The sequence below is a fragment of the Protopterus annectens genome, chromosome 6.part0 (assembly GCF_019279795.1).
Source record: "Protopterus annectens isolate FY-2018-M chromosome 6.part0, PAN1.0, whole genome shotgun sequence".
NCBI lineage: Eukaryota > Metazoa > Chordata > Ceratodontiformes > Protopteridae > Protopterus > Protopterus annectens.
In genome coordinates this window covers 1,833,725,472-1,833,742,670 of record NC_056737.1, presented here as the reverse complement: position 1 = coordinate 1,833,742,670, position 17,199 = coordinate 1,833,725,472, and the positions used below count along the sequence as shown (strand labels likewise).

Sequence of the window (17,199 nt, the reverse complement as noted above, 5' to 3'; positions counted from 1 at the left end):
CTAATAAATAGTCTTCCAAAAACATGTCAATTCTTCTGTAGGCTTGGTTTACTTCATTTAAAGATATAGCCTCATAATTTCCAGAATTGTAAAGGATGTCGTGTATGATGCTGCTGTAACACATTGCATCATATATTACCATCCCCCCACCCTTGTCCGGTTTCATAATTCTAATAGTTCTATCACTTCTAAGTTCTCTCAACAAAGCATTCTCTTCATATGTTAAATTCTTATGTGTGTTGATTCTATTAACTTTCCTATGTAGGGTGTATAAATCCCTTGCTGACTTTTTTTCATAGTTTGTTACATATGTATGACTGATAGGTATAAAACTACTTTTAATCTTAAATAGATTAGACTGTTTAAATAAATCATTTTTCTGTTTGAACTGCATAGCTAAATTTAACTTCCTAGTGAATAATTTCAATTCACTTATGCTGTCTACAACATTAAAGGAACTCGTGGGTATGAACTTTAACCCTTTAGAAAGAAGGGAAAAATGAACTGTTCCCAACTTGATGTTACTATAATTGAAGATCTTGAAATTATTAAATGTGTATACCGCTCCATCCTGTTGAATGTCCTGTGTGGTAACTACACTAGCAGTGTTGGGACCAGAAGCTGGTGGGGTATGTCGTGTGTTCTTCACAGATTTGGTTAATATTTTTTCTTCCACCTCCCCCCTTGATTCCATTTTGCTGAATGTGCTTTCCTTTGTACCTGAAAAAAATCCCCATCCTTCCTGTAATGACCTCTATGTGGAATGTTTTCCTGTGTAGTATTAGCATTCCTATAAAAACTATTTCCTTCATTAAACTGTTCATAGTCTGTTTTTCTCCTATAGTGTGTTTCACCTTTAATATTCCATTTGTAAGCTTCATGTGATTCGTACTGTGCTTTATCTCTACTCAATTTTTTGTTTTTCTTGTCAAAAGCCTTTTGTGCTCTATCATGTGCAATATCAAATTGTTTAGAGTACAAATTATTCCATTCAGAAAATGTAGAATCGTGTGTAATGGTTTGGTTCAAATGTTCTGTGTCATTAATACATTTGCACAATTTCTCATCATTTAGTTTTATAAGTGCCTTCATATATTGTGAACCAAATGAGTCAAACAATGTATTAAATTCTGTAACAGTTCTGTGTGTAAGTTCCACACCCATAGGAACTTTAAAAAATCTTAAGCCCATGGGCACTATCTTCAAACATAAACACTGATTTAAATAAGCATTGTCCAATTTAATCGCATTAATAGTATTCAACATTTTTCCAAACGAAAATATCATTTCCTTCAATGTCCCATTTTTGTTCAGGCCTTTGTAGTGAGTAGGCACATCATTAGCAAAGTCAAAATTACAGTCATTATCTACAAAATCTTTAAGTTTATGAGTGTTATTTATCGGTTTGTTAACTGAGTCACTGACTCCTTGATTTAAAGGTATATGTCTTGTGCTTGTTCCACTGCTATTTTTTGCGGCAATTTGACCATAAGTTTTAGTTTTGGTTAACTGGCTAGTTTTTGGCGTGTGCCTGTCCGCTTGGCCTCCGTTAAACGCCCAAATGAAAAGTCAAATGTAAAATCATCCAGTTCAGTTACATTAATGTCACACTTGCCTGCATTTTCCGATAAATCAATCATTTCCCTTCCCTGCGTACGACAAATCTGACCATTCGGTAGACCTGGCGACGATGAAGATAAAATATCCATACTGTTAAGGTGCACTTTAGAGTTGGTCCCCATGCGAGCACCGTTTACTTCAGAAAGGTTGTTGTGATCCTCTGGATTCCCAGCCGGTTCACGATAGAACAACGCCTCTCTAGACAAAAACAGTTCCATCAGCTTTGTTATCTCACCTCGCAACGCTGATACCTCAGCCCGGATATCCGCTATTTCGCTGCTGCTTGTAACTGGTGAGTTACTGCCAGGGCTACGAGCGTTATCTATGGTCGACATCTGAACACAGCGATAGGTACTCACGATAAATGTAGAAACAGTAAGAACTAAACACTGAAAACACTCGTATACAGATAGTCTGGCTTGGGTGAGGCCTGTGGAAGGGCAGTCCTTTGTTCAATTGACAGGCCTGGGCCCACCACTGGAATTCTTGCTTCAGGCATGGAATTATTGGAATTTGGGTTTCTAGGCTGTGCTTGTGCTGAGACCATAAATTCCTCAGGTACCATTGCAACTTCCTCATATGTAGTCTGGCATGTGGAATTAATATTATGCAGGAAGCCATGTAACCCAGGGCTTGCAGGATTTTCCTTGCTGTAAGCTGGTTCTGCGTTGTTAATGCCATGAAATAGAGTGGTAGCTGCTTCTGTTTTTCTGTTGTGAGGAATACCATCTGGTTTGATGTGTCCAGTTCTGCACCCAGGAAGGTTATCCTTTGGGATGGTATCAGCCTTGACTTTTTTGTGTTGACTGTGTATCCCAGAGCTTGTAGCAGGTGAATAACCTTTTTCAAATCTTTTGTTAATTTGTCTTTGCTGTCCGCTTGTAACAGGCAGTCATCCAGGTATGGATAAATTTGAATTCCCTGAAGCCTGCAATGAGCAATTACTGATGCCAGGCATTTCGTAAATACTCTGGGCGCAGTAGATAAGCCAAAAGGCAATGCTGAGAATTGATAATGCTCTGATCCTGCAAGAAATCTGAGGTATCTTCTGCAATTTGGTCATATGGGGACGTGCAGGTATGCCTCCTTGAGATCCAGAGTCACCAGCCAAGACTCCTTGCCCAGCATGGGAAGAAGTTGCTGTAGGGTCAGCATTTTGAATTTTGGAACAATGAGATATGTGTTTAGAGCGGACAGGTCGAGGATAGGTCTCCATTGGTTTTCCTTTCTTGGTACTAGGAAAAGCCTTGAATAAAATCCTTGTCCTTGTTCCATAGGTGGTACCTTTTCTATAGCTCTCATCCTTAGTAAGTGGTCTATTTGCTGTAGAGCGTTTGTCCTTTGGTTTGGAGGTAGGTTTGGCATTCCTCTCTTCCTTGGAAGAGTATGGAAGTGAAACCTGTAGCCTTTGTCTATTGTCTGTAAAATCCATTTGTCTCCTGTAATGTAATGCCAATTTACTGAAAATAAGGCTAATTTTCCGCCTAAGGGTACTGCCAGTTGTTCCCTGGTAGGCGGTTTCAGAGCCAAGTCACTGTGATTGTCCTGTAGAAGTGGTAGTGGCTGGATCTGTGGCAGTAGTTCTCTGGCTGTTAGGCTGCCACTGACGTCCCCTGTAGGCACCTCTGGATTGACCTCTGCCCCTAGGGCGTCTATTTCTGCTTCTTTGTGCTCTGGTGGTGTCTGGAAAGGACCAATTCTTGGAAGGCCAGTTCCTACTAAACCTCGGAGGCTGGACCTGTAAGAAATCCTTGACTGTCTGGACAGATTTAGCTTTTTCTTCCACCTTCTTCAACACTTGCTGTGCAGGGGAACCAAACAAACTGTGCTTTTCCATGGGAGCATCTAGAAGCTTTGACTTTACATGGTCTGGTAAGGATTGCTCTTTTAACCATGCATGCCTTCTGATCACTGTACCAGTCATAGCTGATCTAAAGGAAGCCTCCAGTGCATCATAGCCGCATTTTAAGGAATGATTACTGACCTGCTGAGTGTTATGCACCAAATCCTGAAGGGACTTACGGTCTAAAGGTTCAGGCGAGGACAGTTTTTTAGTAAGCTGATCTAACAGAACTTCCTGATACTGAATCATGTGGAATTGACAGTTTAAGGCCCTAGCCGAAAGAGTAGCAGAAGTATAAACTTTTTTTTTTTTTTTTTTTTTACCCCATCTCTCCAATGCCCTAGAGTCTCTTTCAGAGGGGAGGGGGTTTTTGGCAAGAGGCAACTGCTACAGCTTTGGGGCCCTGTGAAATAGTTTTAGGATCTGCAATAGGAGCCTTATACAAATGATAATGTGTGTCTGGAACCCTGTAGTATCTGTCGGGCTTAGCAGGGGTCGGAGGCAGTGAGTCAGGGGCAGTACAAGCATCATTAAATGCATCATCCACAACTGTAAGTACTGGAGGAATAGCTAAAGGCCTATGCTGTGGTAAATGTAAAAAGGTCCTAAGCCTTTTCCTAGAGTCTGAAAAATCCTGGCCCTGCCATTGAAATTGTTCCCTCATAGCATGCAAGGTTTCCCCAAAAGAAAATTCCTCAGGAGGAGAGGCAGAAGGTATGGAATCCTCTGCATCAGAGTCCTCATATGGAGAATAAGGGCCCTCTGGAGGATTTGTATTTTCTGAGTCATCAGAGGAATAATCTGAAGAAACTGGCTCAGGGGGCTCTGCTCTAAGCCTCTTCTCTGGAGGTGGGTGAGAGGCCCTGTCAGGGTGAGACTGGGTTCCCCTGATCAAAGAAATGAGATCCTCTGCTAGACTAAGCATTTGAGTACTAGAGCTAGGCCTGTGAGAGGGGGCTTTAGCAGACACGGCCTTTGTAGATTTAGCTGCTTTAGCCCTGGCAAAAGCCTTAATTGACATGGATGCAGGGGGCCTAGCAGCTCCACGTGCAGGAGTAGATACATCTAAGGGGATAGTATCTGATAAATCCTGAGAAACTGTAAGAGCAGGTGGATTTTCAGTAGCAGATTCAGCCATGCTGGAAGAGGCCTCGGTAGAAGGAGGCATGCTTTCGGCCGAAGGAATAACCGCGGACTCGGCCGAAACCGAGACACTCGCGGTTGGCTTAACCGCGGTTTCGGCCGAAACCACGGACCGTGAGTGTCGGTCCTTTTCCTTACGCTTTTTAGCTAAATGAGATGTCGGAGTCTCCGACGGCATGATATAAGCAAAAGCGGAGCCGAAAAACTCCTCAGCAAACTCCGACCGACGTCTAAGTGTTCGTCGGTTGAAGGAAGCACAGGCTAGACAAGATGCTACGTCGTGGTCTGGGCCTTAACAAGGTAGGCAGTAAGAGTGGAAATCTTTATGAGGTATTTGTTTCCCACAAGTTAAACAGTTATTCACTTTTTCTGACATCGGCTGAGGCAAGAAAGAGTCCCCAACGGGGTACTTAGCTTTATAGAAGTCTTCGGTAGTAGCAATCTCTGGTTCTGACCGACCGGCACTTGCGAACAGCTTCTGCTTCGGGCGCCACGTGGCAAGAAAGACTGAGGAAAATGGCGTTGGCTGATGCCTTTATACCCGCTGAACTGCAGCTATGACGTCGGGTGAAGTGCGACATCAGCCGAGGCCAGACCCAGACTTTGGAATCCGGCCGACCGAAGGGCTGCCTGAGGCCAGGACAACCCATTTGTTAGGACTGCAGATGCATCCTTGAAGGACATCTGTGGGTTCATTTAAGGAAGTGGGTAATGACTGGACCCAACTTTCCGAGTTTTTCTGATCATATCAACCAATTAGTTAATGGTAGTTATAATCAGTGATGATGAAATAATTGTTTATAAGTTACATCAGACCCAACTAGAATACGGAATAACAACACAGAAACTTTATAGAGAAAACTATCATGAGTAAATTGGAAAGAATACAACAGAAATATACTAAGGGCTTCCATAGATGTGGAAGCATAACTTATTATGAAAGATTTAAATAGATGAATTTGTACAGTGTTGTTGTTGTGTCTTTCGGCTTTTCCCGGTTAGGGGTCACCACAGCGGAACTCCGGTCCGCTAATGATTGGTAGTTGATTTTTACGTGCCAAGTTACCAGCTCTGACGCACAACCTTCAACGAAGGTACGCCCATTCACGCATGTCTCCACGCAGAAGACGCTCTAGCTGAGAATCAAACCGGACAGCGACTTACTGTGAGGCGACAACGCTACCGCAGCACCACCACCGCGGGTCATATTTTAGAGGAGACCTTATTCAGTTATATGGGGAATTTAGAAAAAGAGAAGTAGAAAAATATCAGACAACCCGTATAGAAGATTATGCAGGAATGAGAGCGGTAGTAATTGGTTTTCTGAGAGAGCAACTGATACCTGAAATAAATTAACAAATTATATTAGAACAAGTACTATTTTAGATATTTTAAAAACAACGTAGTCACTCATTATGGGAATGACTTTTGGTACACTTGCAGTCTAAAAGGGCATAATTGTCAGTTCCTGAAATATACGTATGTATGTGTGTGTGTGTAACTTACTATACAAATTCCGAATACTTCTGAGAATATTAGTTTACCCACTTTTCAAATTTTGAAGGGTACACAGCAGGGCTGTTTTCTGTCCCACTTACATTTTATTCTGGCAGTACAGAATTTAGTTTTACATCTAAAACAACATTTTTCTTTTACAGGTATCTTTATCCCAGAATCTGATAACTTAATTACCTTTTGATTCACACTGCATTGATAGGTCATCAAAAGTCAAGCCCTTCAGAACTTTCCTGCCACTGAAGAGTACAGGGTTTTCTCTTCAGATATTTGATTCAGGCTCAAGAACTCAGTTTCTGATTCTCCCTATAGGGTCCTCTCTTTCTCTGAGACTGTTTTCAAAATGTGCCAGTGTTTTCAGCTGGAGAAAACTGACGTTTCTCAGTCCATCAGAAAACGCAATGAGATGTTACAGAAGGAGTTTCCAGAACCTTCACTCATTCCTCCTGTTCTGTCAGCTCTGGAGAATGTGTGCATTACTGCCTGCAATTTAACTGCCAGTAGCCCTTAAAAAGACAGACAGGCTGTATAAAGTTCCCCACTCTTTTAAGCTTTTATAATACACTCTTCCCAAACCTGACCAAGCAGATATAGCTTTAGTTAACCCTACTGCTGCTAAACATTTAGTTAATTTCAATCCTTCTCTTTCTGATAATGATGGGAAGGTGACTGATAACTAAGGGGTAAAAGTCCTTTTTCCAGTGCTAGGGTTTGTTAGAAGAGAAATCACTTTGTCAACTTTGATTTTCAGAATGTTGAATTGTCAGGCTCATATGTTAAAGTTTGTCCTCCTAGTTGTGAAAGCATGAGGCATGTTTTGTCTGGTATCTTCTTGTAAGGAAAAATCTGCTCTAAATAACTTGGTTTCTTTCTTCTATTCCATAGGTCACTACACATTGTTTGTAGTGGGTGTATGACTCTGTTGATACTGCTTGCAGAGTGAAGGCCATTGGTACTGTTTTGGGTTGGTTTGCCTAGCTGTATTCTCAGAACCTCCCAGACAATGTGAAAAATGAAATTTTAAATTTCCATTTGGATAGAGATTTAGTTTCTGGCCCCTCTGCTGCACAGGTGATCAAAAAGTGTGATGAAAGGGATAAAACGATCCTGCAAATCTCTGGGATTTTCAGTCCTCCTTTTCCAAAATTTCAAAGAGATTTTCTAACCTCTTATCCAATTTTGGCACAAAACAAAATAAACAAAACTATATGAGGCAGGGTCAAGGCTCACTCTACCACAGCCTTTGCTTCATCTATTGATTTTTGGAAATGGTTGGATTCTAAAAGTATTCTAGAAGCAGTAACTTGGTCCTTTGTGCATACTTTTACAGAGCAAGCAGTTACCAAAGCCGTAGACGAGGGTAAGGTGGTTCACACAGCCTATCTTGACTTCGCCAAAGCTTCGACACCATCCTCCATTCTGGAATTATAGCTAAACTCACTAAACTAGGTATAAATCCCTACATCACAAGATGGGCTGCCAACTGGCTCAATGACAGAACCCACACTGTAAAAGTTGCAGACTCCAAACCTGACTTCAAACCAGTGACAAGTGGGGCACTACAGGATTCAGTCCTGGGACTTCTCCTGTTTGGTATCTACTTCTCTGAAGTACAGGCTAACACAGACGGTCTCTGGCTAACAACGTTCACAGATGACTGCAAACTAGGAGCTATAGTTGAGTCCCCAAATGATGTGGACATCCTACAGAAGGGCCTCACTGAGATAGATGCCTGGTGTCAGAGGCATGGCCTCAAGCTCAATGCCAAAAAGTGCATTGTCATTTCCTTTGGTAAAAACTCTGTACCTATGAACTACCACATAAATGGCAGTCTACTTAACGTCGAATGTGTGATAAGAGACCTTGGGACCCAGGTGGACAGTAGTATCTCCTTTGATAATCACATCACCACAGTAGTCAGGAAATCCTTCTATGTGGCACACCTCATCACAAAAGAGCTCTCTTCCAGGAAAAAACAGGTTATTGTTCCCTTCTAAACGGCACTCATTAGACCCATTATGGAGTACAACACCCCTTTTGGAATGTACCTCACAGGACATCTGCAGCAGCTGGAAAGGCCACAGAAGTACATCACAAAGAGGATTACTGGCCTCAAATAGATGCCCTACACTGAGCATCTCAAAAAACTCCAGCTTTACTGTGTAGCATATCGCCTACTCCGAGGAGATCTCTGCCTAACATATAAAGCTATGTTAAACCCAGAGCTGTTGGACATGCTACACCTAAAGAAATCCCAATCCCTCCGAGCTACTTGCTCTAGGGACCTAAACCTTGTCACCACAATAAACAGGACAAGCTGGAGGGATAGATTCCTGTCCCAGAGACTTTCTATACTCTGGAACAAGCTGCCCATCTATGTCAAGCAAAGTTCCTCATTAGCACTCTTCGAGAAAAATCTTGAGTGGATGGGAAATAGGAAATACACCCGGGGATCACTTCTGTGGCTCTGCTCGACAGGGGCACAGGAAATTAACTTTCTTGGGTGGCGTAGGCCAGGGAACCTTATTGGCTAGGCTTACTTAGGCCCTTGGGCTGATAGCCTAGTATCTAGCTATGAACCCATGAACCTATGTACTATAAGTATGATTCCTTCTCAAGATCAGGCTTTGCAAGGCCCATCCTCCAAGAGCCCCTGGACTCTTCTCCTTCTGCCTCCCAAATGTAATTATTTAGTTAGGATAATGCACCCATACTGCTAAAGCTACTGCAGCAGTGATCAATATGATGAACATAGTACACTTCTGTAGGTAAACTTACCATAACAGTAGATGTTCAAATGATCACTACTGCAGTAGCTGCTCCCACCCTCCATCCCCCTTGTTTTTCAGTTGTTGTTAGAAAAATATGTATTTGAACATGTATAAAGTGCTAGTTTAAAAGCAAATAGTATATAATGCATTTTATTCTATTTACAATATGGCAATAAGAATGATTTTACATGTAATTGCTTGAAGCTTTGGAGCTGCAGTGTATTTGAACTCTGACCCTGGCAGTAGCCAGCTCAGCAAGCTTATGTTTTTCACTAATGATTATCTGCTGGGTCAGGAAATTAAATGTATAAGGCATTGAAAATCTTCTTCCTTCCTCTGGGATAATTGGCCTTGTGAATGTTACCAAGATAAGACACATCTGCTGAAGTAATGTTGCAAGAAGAACAAAGAAGTGTATTACAAGACTGAACCAACTATTGTATTCAAACAGGCCTGAAACCTTGAAGGAGTAACATTTACAGAACGACATTATAACTAACCAAGTGCTTTGCAAGGCTGTATTATTCCCATGGGAAAACTTTTTAAAATGTATAACATCAGCTTTTCTTATGAATAGAATATTGTAGACTATAGTGATGTAGGTGCTCTGTGACTAACCACGTCAGTAAGGTGGGCACAGCTTGAATGTAAGACTATATAAAATTGTGTACTTCCTGCATCATGTCAGACAAAACTCTGTACTTGTATGGTTTTTTGCCTCCTGGTGTACACTAGTAAACTTTTGCATCTGAGCCTCCTGTGTTGTTATCATTGTTATTTTTATTTAACAGTTTGGTCCTTCGGAAAACGGAAACCCTCGGGCAGCTAGACATCAGAGTGTACCTGTGGTCGAATACTGCGCAGGAGAAGCTACCGAAATGGTTCTTCTTGAAATACAAAGACCTCCGACTGAATTGTCGTTTTGAGAGGCTGGCCACTTTCTGATCTGCGGCCGAAGAGCGGTCTCGAACTGGTCGACTCAGGAGGCTCAGTCAGGAAGATATTTGCCTTTTTTCTGTTTTAGATCAGGGACTAGGTTACAGTAAATAATATTGTCAGAAGATTTGTTATACAGATCAGGGACAAAAGGAAATGACTGTATATTTTGTCAGAGATCAGAGAAACAGAATAAGGTAGGCAGTCATTCTAGATAAACTGTGTAAGAACTGAAATACCACGTGGTAAAAAGGGTTACGTAACATTTTCTTTTAGTATGGGAAATCAGTGCACTAAAAACTTGCGAGATCCGCCCCTAAGTGAAGATGCAAAATATATGCAATTACAACGGGCAGATAATGTTAGGTATTATACAAAATGGGTTAATAAATACGGATTTGACGGTAAATTAAATAAAATTTCATTAGTTAAACTTTTAAAACAACTTAAATCTGACACAGAAGGTCAGGTAAAAAAACAACAGCGATTAGGCATTCCTCAGGCACACAGGTGGATTGAGGAAGTAAACCGAAGGGAACAAAAAACTAAAAATGCTAAGACGTTATTTTTAGATAAAGAGGATAATAATACAGTAATAGCGATGGCTCCTCCTCCCCCGCCCCCTCCGATGCCTTTTTCAGGGTATGAAGCAGGAGGACAAGCTGGTCCACCTCCACGTTATCCTGAAGTCACAAGAACACTAAAACCATTTGTTAGGGATCCTATTGAAACTAGGTCCCGGACACGTAAAACACTTGGGGACACAGACTTATATCAAGTAGGGAGAAACACACTAGAAGAAAGTGAGGAAGAAATCTGTCCACTAATCGAGGTACCAAATCCTCAGGCAGGACAGGAAGGGCAGGACCCAACTCTTCTAGTATACAGACCATGGACACCGGAAGATATTCGGAAAGCTACAGAGGGAATCCCTCATCCAAAAGTTAATTACACAAAGTTTTTACAAGATTTACAAGGTATGAGACTAAGTTACCACTTAAATGGGGAAGAAGTAGAAAAGGTAGTTAGACAAATTGTGGGTCCAGACTGGCACATGATTTGTGGCACCTGGAATCCTCGTGATGCAGAGCTTAAACCACTCCCACATAGTGACACAGAACTAGACAACAGAGTGAAAGGTCTTACAGACCGAATTTCCTAAAAATGGAAACCTAGAGCAGATTGGACTTGCATTAATCAATGCATACAGCAAGAGAATGAAACTGTAGATGGGTACTATGGTAGATTATTGGAATGTTTCAATAACCATAGTGGTATGGCTATTCCTGAAAATCAGACACATGATAGTTCGTATGAACAACAACTGAAAAATGCGTTTTTGAAGGGTTGCATTGCACCTATCAGTAGCTTTATTACAAAGCATATGATAGATCATCGAACAAGTAGGCTACAAGCCTTACTTGAATATGCTAGACATGCTGAAAGACACTTTAATAGTAAAAAGAAAAGGAAGGCACAAGTCTTCACAGCTAAAGACGGAGCTGAGGTCTTTGTAGTACAGTCAGGTAAAAAGGGTAAGAAAAATGCCCAGGGAAATAGACAATCTGACAAAAGGTCAGAAGATTTTGAAGAGAAAAAAGAAAGGTGAGTGCTTTAAGTGCGGAAAGAAAGGACATTTAGCAAGGGATTGCAGGCTAAATAAAAAGGTGACTACATAAAATAAAGGTGATGAGGACTGACTATATGACAGTGATGAAAGTCAGAAATCATCAGGAAAGGCGAACAAACAAAGGACAAATGTAAATGTAGTGGAAGGAACAGAGGAAGTGCAAGCAGATGTAGAGGATGAAGAAAGTGAAACTTTTCATTTGGCATTACTGAGCTTGGAGCTCTATCTGGCAGACACAAAACCAGAAGTTACACTTCTGGTGGAGGGAAGGGAAGTAAAATTCTTGTGTGACTCAGGAGCATCACGAACTTTGATACACCCCTCAAAGTTACCAGAATATTCCGAATCCCCTGATTATATATTAGTGAAAGCAGCAAATGGACAGCTATATAGGGAGCCACTTTCCCATGATATAGCAATAACTGACCCTGTTTCAGGTATGACTCAGAAAAGTAAAATTGTAGTTTCTGCAAAATGTCCAGTAAACTTACTGGGAAGAGATCTTATGCAGATATTTGGCATAGCGGTAGTTCCCACTATGCAGGGTATGGAGGCACAAAGACAAATGGATACGTTCGTGGTGCGACCGGAGGGTGAGACTTTTTACTGGTACAGCCAGGACCTAGTTACAACTGGTCCAGGGGCAGTAACCGAGGAACTGATGAATGTAGCCATCAGTAAGGCCCCCTCCCTTGACACTGACCAACAGCATTTGTTACATTGTACTCTATACTACTGTAGCACGCCAGGACCTGATAAGGAATATGAGCAAGAATTATTCAAAAATCCTGCTAACAGATTAGTATTGCGAACCTTATATTGGGATACTGAGGGAAACAGTGTGGTAAGTTGTTCATTACCTCAGGAATTCATGACACTGTATAAATCTAATCGACTGCCACATGTCAGCTTGACAAAGAACAAAAGTATGAAATGGGCAGACTTAGGAGCAAAAGTAACAAGATGGGAAAAACAAACTGATTTAGAATTATCAGAACAGGGAATACAAAAACAGAAATTGAATTGGCTAACACAGACACATCCAGCTGTACACTTACAAACTAGTGAAGACAGCTGATTAGCATCCTTATTAGAAGAAGAAGAAAAAGCCTTGTGTGATATACCAAACATTCTTTGGTCAACAGGCAAATCAGATGTAGGACTTATTCAAACAGCAGGACCAGTAACTATTACACCAAAATCGGCATTTAGACGACAGAAGAGACAATACCCCTTGAGGAAAGATGCAGAGCAAGGAATCAAGCCTATAATAGCAGCATTACTCAAGGAAGGAGTACTGGTAGAATCTCTCGATTCACCATGTAATACCCCTCTATTTCCTGTTTAAAAAGCAAATGAGGAATGGCGGATGGTACAGGATTTACAAGCTGTAAACAATGCAATAATACCTAGAGCACCTACGGTGCCAGACCCACACACCTTGTTGAATGATTTGAAGCCACAAGAAAAATATTTCACTGTGGTAGATATAAGCAGTGCTTTCTTTTCAATACCTATACATCCTGATAGCCAGTATTGGTTTGCATTTACATTCCAGGGTAAAAGATATACCTATACTCGGGCTACCACAGGGATATTGTGAAAGTCCAACGATATTCGCACAAGAAATGGCAAGCAACCTGGCAGGGTTTACCCCACCAGGAGGTAGTCAGATTCTACTTTATGTAGATGACATTTTGCTGGCAGCTCCCACCCAGCATCAATGCAGGGAGGATACGATAGCATTATTGAAATTTTTAGCAGCACAGGGACATAAAGTAAACAAAAGTAAGTTACAACTTTGGAGAAAACAGGTTAGATACCTAGGATATGTAATATCCAATGAAGGTAGAATATTAGACGAAAACAGAAAAACAGCAATTTTACAGGCACCTAAACCAGCAACCAAGAAGGAAATGATGTCCTTCTTGGGAACGACTAATTTTTGTCAAAGCTGGATATCAAACTATGCTTTGGAATCTGCTCCACTGGCTGATTTAATATATAAAACACCAATGGCAGCACAAGATGTATTACAATGGACACCTGAAGCAGAAACAGCTTTCTGCAAACTAAAACAATTGATAGCGTCATCATTAGTTTTAGGACTTCCGAATTACCACAAAAGATTTTTTCAGACCGTAGATTGTAAACAGGGATACATGACGTCAGTTCTGACGCAACAGCATGGGGATAAGCAATGCCCCATAGCTTACTATTCATCACAGTTAGACCCAGTGGCACGATCGTTGCCTCACTGTGTGCAAGCAGTGGTCGCAGCTGCAATGGCAGTACAGGCTTTGGCCTCAGTGGTATTATTCCACCCTCTCACATTGAGAGTGCCTCATGCAGTCGCGATAATTTTACTGCAAGAAAAAATAGCATATCTATCTCCTGCTAGACATCTTTCATGTATGACCATACTGCTGAGCCAACCTCATATGGTAATTGAACGTTGTATAACATTAAACCCATCAACATTACTTCCGACTCCTGTGGATGGCACACCGCACAGCTGCCTGCAGGAAATTGAGCAAATAACTTTGCCCAGACAAGACCTCACTGATATGCCCTTGGATGATGCCGAGGTGACATTTTATGTGGACGGTTCATGCAGAAAGGGTCCTACAGGGAAAAATCTAGTAGGATATGCAGTGGTCACAGATACAGAGATTTTAGAAGCCCAGCCTTTACAGCATAACCTATCTGTTCAAGCAGCAGAACTGATAGCCTTAACACGGGCTTGCACTCTAGCGAAAGATAAATGTGTGAACATATATACTGACAGTCAGTATGCTTTCTCTACAGTGCATGTTTTTGCACAGCAATGGAAAAATAGGGGAATGATAACATCTAATGGCAAACCGATTAATCATGCGCAACTTATTTTGAACTTATTAGATTCCATTCAGTTACCTACTAAAGTAGCTATTTGTAAATGTTTAGCTCATACAAAACAACAAGATAGAATTTCAAAAGGAAATGCAAGAGCTGATGCAGCTGCAAAGCAAGCAGCCTCAGACTCAGAAACTTTACTTTTAACCGAGGAATTACAACCCTCTGAGATTTTAGATCTAGAAATGTTAAAAACAATGTAGACACTAACTACAAAAGCAGAGAAACAAAAATGGGAGAAACGGGGTGCAATCCTCGAAAATGGACTGTATATCTCCAAAGAGAAAAAAACAATATTGCCATCTCATTTATTTAGATATGCAGCTTTGTTGAGCCATGGCAGTGCCATGTCTCAACAGGGGGGATGGTAGTTAGTAAATCGAATATTCCAAACATATGGATTCAGAAACTTTACACAAAAATTTTGTGCAGCATGTCATATTTGTAACAAACATCATGCACAAGGGGCATTCAAACCCAAGCAAGGGAGTTTTCCTACACCACCATATCCGTTCCACACTATTTGTATGGATTTAATAGAATTGAATAAATGTGAAGGGAAAAAATACTGTTTAGTAATTATAGACATATTTTCCAAATGAGTAGAAGCTTTTCCAACTAAAAATCCAGATGCAGCAACAGTGGCAAAGGCCCTAATAAAAGAAATAATTCCTAGATTTGGCATACCAGAAAGAATCTATAGTGACAATGGGACACATTTTGTTAATCAGACGATTCACCAACTCGGGAGATTCTTTGGGATCTCCTTGAAGAATCACTGTGCTTACCACCCACAGTCTGCAGGACTGGTGGAAAGGTACAATGGAATTTTAAAAAGCAAGTTGAGGAAGTTAGTAAATGAAACACAGAAGAATTGGATTTGCTGTTTGCCTTTGGCACTGCTGAGCATGAGAACAGTTCCAAATGTAAAGGGTTTGACCCCCTTTGAAGTGATATTTGGAAGGGCATATTATGTGCCACAGTGGAAAGCTCTCATGCCTACAGAACTAGAGGCTGACAGCTCATTAGCTAGCTATATGAGGAAACTGTTAACAAATAAAACTGTTTTGCAGTTGAACTCTTTTTCAGATAAAAGACAGACCAGACCGTTGGAAGCAGTGCTGACCCCAGGGTCCTGGGTGTGGCTGAAAGTTACAAAGAGGAAGAATTGGGTGAGTCCAAAGTGGGAAGGACCGTACCAGGTACTGTTGGCGACGCCTACTGCAGTCAAAGTTGCTGAGAGGTCGTCCTGGGTCCACCTGACGCACTGTAAAGAATTTTCAACTTGATAAACATTTTGTGACTGATACACAACAAAGGCAGGATGGCCAAGAGCAAAACGAGTAAAAATACAGATCAATCCCAAAGATGTTGTTTAATCATCTTGTTGACTATGCATTTATTGACTATGATTGTGATGACCTTCCTTTTGTTGTGGTTTTTCCTACATATAACCACACAAGTGAAAGTGGAGAAACGTGATGAACTGTCTATAGACTGGCATCCAAACTTTAACACATACCTAGCTATGAAGCGTGTATATGTAGAGACTATGAACATTTCAAATTGCTGGGTTTGTACTGCTATACCAACAGCATATGGAGGACTGTTGATGTCCGCTGTCCCCTTGGGGATAAATGAGACTTGGGAGAATTTACTTTTTGATACAGGATCTGTAAGCTCACAGGACAAAATTGCATTGTATTTGCCTATTACACAGAAGGGAATTGTATGTTTCTATAAGAATGATACACTCCAAGTTGGTTGGAGTAACTGTAACATAACTATATCTTATAAATGCTATATTAAAGCTAAAGATAAAGGTACTATTTGTAACACAAATTATGATTCATATTTGAGCTTAATGAAAACAACATTAAGTGTTGTGCAGAGAAATCCTGTTTTGCATAAACGATTGTCTGTTATAGATAGGAAAATGTTTCATTCAGAATTAACCCGCATCAGTACTAAAGTAGAAAACTGTTATTTTGTTTGTGGGAAAAAGGCATACAAATGGCTACCTGAGAATTGGTCCGGCAGTTGTTTTTTGGGTTATCTGGTTCCGGCCATAAGGCATACTGCAGAATTACATCTGGGTAAGATACGAAATGTGAGAGATGTAGTCCGAAAATCTGAAGATCCAATCGGAAAACCTGTAAACTCAGTGGGAAAAATCAAAGCTGGTTGGAAAGACCATCATTCCGTGAAAGATAAAGAAAAATTGACTCATATGGACTTGAGTGACAGTGTTATATCCTGGGCTGGAATATTTCCAGCATATGGAGCAGTCAAATCGATCTGGGAGTTGAGAAAGCTGTCGAAGCTTCTCGAAGTAATGAGTAACGCAACTTTTTCTGCTCTCGAACTAGTGACTGATGAATTGAATGCAATGAGAACTGTTGTGCTACAAAATCGAATGGCTCTTAACTTCACCCTAGCGGCGAGAGGTGGTACATGCGCGCTTATCAAAGAAGAATGCTGTGCATTCATACCAGACAATCAACACGAGATTAATGACCACCTAGAGGTAATACAGCAGGTATCAGCCATAACTGAACCAGGCCCAAACCCACTGACGAACTTTTTCCAGAGTCTGTTTGGTGGGTGGGGTTCTATCCTAATGAATATTTTGATTGTTATTTGTGTTGGTCTGCTCCTATTAGGAGCATGTGTCTGTTGTGGGATCCCCTGCATGAAAAGATTAGTCAAAGATTTTGTTGATATATCTGTAACTGAAACTTTGTACCAAGACATTGAATTGGAACTATTAATTCCAGACGAAACTCTTTCCGAAATATAAACTAAATGACTTGCCTAGTTGAATGTCCTTAAAGGAAAAGGCTAGG

General features: G+C 41.0%; 1 protein-coding gene across 2 annotated transcripts in view; it reads right to left on the bottom strand.

Moving 5' to 3' along the window:
- Positions 1 to 17,199, bottom strand: part of MFSD6 (major facilitator superfamily domain containing 6) — a 790,692-nt gene that overhangs the window by 442,292 nt on the left and 331,201 nt on the right. The gene's annotated exons all lie outside the window — the stretch shown is intronic.